The sequence below is a fragment of the Aythya fuligula genome, chromosome Z (genome assembly GCF_009819795.1).
Source record: "Aythya fuligula isolate bAytFul2 chromosome Z, bAytFul2.pri, whole genome shotgun sequence".
Lineage (NCBI taxonomy): Eukaryota > Metazoa > Chordata > Aves > Anseriformes > Anatidae > Aythya > Aythya fuligula.
Window position 1 is genome coordinate 14,952,466 of NC_045593.1, and position 3,658 is coordinate 14,956,123.

Below are 3,658 nucleotides of genomic sequence, written 5' to 3' on the forward strand. Positions count from 1 at the left end.
ACTCTCTCCAGTACTGTGTTCATTCCTTCACTGTGCTTTACATAAAAAAAAAAAAAAACAAACACTGTTTATTCTCATCTGTTAGCAAAGCTCCAGCCAAACAGTACATGAGAAATCTGTCAGCAACTATATAAAAGTAAGTGCATGTAGAGATAAATTCAACTTTTTAATGAAAACAAACAAATAAACAAAACAAATCAAAACCTCAGAAGCTTCTCCATACTTTAAATTGCATGCATTGAAGCTATTTAAAAGTTTCCTTATCAACTTACTGTAAGACTGCTGGCTGCAAAGCCAGACAACTTTGCAGACTGGCACAACTTTGGTGTGGTTTGCTGCAGGCTCTAAAATGAAAGGTTGGAGGTTTTGTTTGATTTGGTTACTCGTTAATGAGGGCAGATCCACCCTGGTGATGGGAATGGTTGGCACAAAGCAGCCTCTCCATCAGCGAGACCCTCAGCAGCAGGTGTTGAGGGCGGATCCAGCCTGGTGATGAGAATGGTTGGCACAAAGTAGCCTCTCCATCAGCGAGACCCTCAGCAGCAGCTGTTTTCTGGAGAATTTCAGGAACATCTCTCCACACTCCTAGCTACCCAACATGAGAAGAAATACAAATGTTTGCATTAGGCCACAATGGCTCAGTGCACTGCAGTCTCCTTGCAGAGCCTGATAGAGGTGTACCACCTCTCTGCTCTTAGTTTGAAGGCAAAAGAGTGAGAATCTGTTAAGCTGGCACATGCTGGTAATTCATTATTGCTTTCACTAGGAAACGAGAGCCTGAATAAGCCAGGGTAAAAATACCTGTCTGACGCTGCACCCTCTCTTAGGGGGAGAAAGCTGGTTTCTGAGAGAAAGCAAAAATCCAAATACATTTGTGGTCATTTATGCCTCCTTGTCTTTTGCCACCCACAGTTAGCTCTGTGTTGAGTGCTTCTGCTTGGCCACATGGGCACCAGCCTGAGACCCATAGAGAGCAGACACAGCTGTGACCAGCACAGAGGATGCCGTGTGCCTTGAAGGAACAAGTAAAGCCTGGAACAGAACCCAAAGCCTCCCAGATAACTGACATGTGACCCACCTGGGGAGCAGTGTACTGAATCCTGCTTCATCTCAGCAGGCTGGCAGAAACGTGTCAAGAAGTCAGAGTCCTCAAAACACATTCCGCTGTTTCACAGAATCACAAAATAGCTTGGGTTGGAAGGGGCCTTAAAGATAACTGGTTCCAACCCCCCTGCCATGGGCAGGGACACCTCCCACCAGACCAGGTTGCCTAAAGCCCCATCCAGCCTGGCCTTGAGCACCCCCAGGGATGGGGCATCCACAGCTTCTCTGGACAGACTGTGCCAGTGCCTCACCGCCCTTTGAGTGAAGAATTTCTTCTTAATGTCTAATCTAAATCTCCCCTCTTTTTGTTTAAAATTATTCCCCCTTGTCCTATCATTATCTGCCCAAGAAAAAAGATGCGCTCCATCTTTTTTATAAGACCCCCTTTAAGTATTGAAAGACTGCAGAGAGATCTCCCAGGAGCCTTCTCTTCTGCAGGCTGAATACCCCCACCTCTCTCAGCCTTCCTTAACATGAGAGGAGCTCCAGCTCTCTGATCATCTTCGTGGGATGGAACCCAATGTTCATTTTCTGGGACCCAACATCATATATATCCTTGAAAAGGAGAAACAGTCAAGCTGTTTTTCCAGATCACAGAATCACAGAATCACAGAATTTCTAGGTTGGAAGAGACCTCAAGATCATCGAGTCCAACCTCTGACCTAACGCTAACAGTCCCCACTAAACCATATCCCTAAGCTCTACATCTAAACGTCTTTTAAAGACTTCCAGGGATGGTGACTCCACCACTTCCCTGGGCAGCCTGTTCCAATGCCTCACAACCCTTTCAGTAAAGAAGTTCTTCCTAACATCTAACCTAAAACTCCCCTGGCTCAACTTAAGCCCATTCCCCCTCGTCCTGTCACCAGGCACGTGGGAGAACAGGCCAACCCCCACCTCGCTACAGCCTCCCTTGAGGTACCTATAGAGAGCGATAAGGTCGCCCCTGAGCCTCCTCTTCTCCAGGCTGAACAAGCCCAGCTCCCTCAGCCGCTCCTCGTAGGACTTGTTCTCCAGGCCCCTCACCAGCTTTGTCCTTCTCTGCACCCGCTCAAGCACCTCGATGTCCTTCTTGTAGCGAGGGACCCAAAACTGAACACAGTACTCGAGGTGCAGCCTCACCAGAGCTGAGTACAGGGGGACGATCACCTCCCACGCCCTGCTGTTTCTGATACACTGTTTCTGATACAAGCCAGGATGCCATTGGCCTTCTTGGCCACCTGAGCACACTGCTGGCTCATATTCAGCCAACTATCAACCATCACTCCCAGGTCCTTCTCTGCCTGGCAGCTCTCCAACCATTCCTCTCCCAGCCTGTAGCTCTGCTTGGGGTTATTGCGCCCCAGGTGCAGGACCCAGCACTTGGCCTTGTTGAACTTCATGCAGTTGACCTCAGCCCATCGGTGCAGCCTATCCAGATCCTCCTGCAGAGCTTTCCTACCCTCAAGCAGATCGACACACGCACCTAACTTGGTGTCATCTGCGAACTTACTGAGGGTGCACTCGATGCCCTCGTCCAGATCATCGATGAAGATATTAAAGAGGACCGGCCCCAGCACCGAGCCCTGGGGGACACCACTAGTGACTGGCCTCCAACTGGACTTGACTCCATTCACTACGACTCTTTGGGCCCGGCTATCCAGCCAGTTTCTAACCCAATGAAGCGTGCGCCAGTCCAAGCCAAGAGCAGCCAGTTTCTTGAGGAGAATGCTGTGGGAGACGGTGTCAAAAGCCTTGCTGAAGTCAAGGTAGACCACATCCACAGCCTTTCCCTCGTCCACCCAGCGCGTCACTTTGTCATAGAAGGAGATCAGGTTCGTCAAGCAGGACCTGCCTTTCATAAACCCATGCTGACTGGGCCTGATTGCCTGCTTGCCCTGCAAGTGCTGCGTGATGACTCTCAGGAGGATCTGCTCCATGAGCTTCCCTGGCACTGAAGTCAAACTGACAGGCCTGTAGTTTCCCGGGTCTGCCCTCCGGCCCTTCTTGTAGATGGGCGTCACATTTGCTAGCCGCCAGTCAACTGGGACCTCCCCCGATCGCCAGGACTGCTGATTAATGATGGACAGTGTCTTGGCCAGCTCCTCTGCCAGTTCTCTCAGTACCCTTGGGTGGATCCCACCCGGCCCCATCGACTTGTGCACATCCAAGTGCCATAGCAGGTCACCAACCAGTTCTTCATGGATAGTGAGGGCCACATCCTGCTCCCCATCCCCTTCCACCAGCTCAGGGTACTGGGTATCCAGAGAACAACCGGTATTGCTGCTAAAGACTGAGGCAAAGAAGGCATTGAGCACCTCCGCCTTTTCCTCATCTCTTGTAACTAAATTTCCCCCCGCATCCAGTAAAGGATGGAGATTCTCCTTAGTCCTCCTTTTTGTGTAGATGTATTTATAGAAACGTTTTTTGTTATCTTTAACGGCAGTAGCCAGATTGAGCTCCAGATGAGCTTTGGCCTTCCTAATTTTGTCCCTGCACAGCCTTGCTACATCCTTAAAGTCCTCCCTAGTGGCCTGCCCACTTTTCCAAAGATTATAAACCCTCTTTTTTCTCC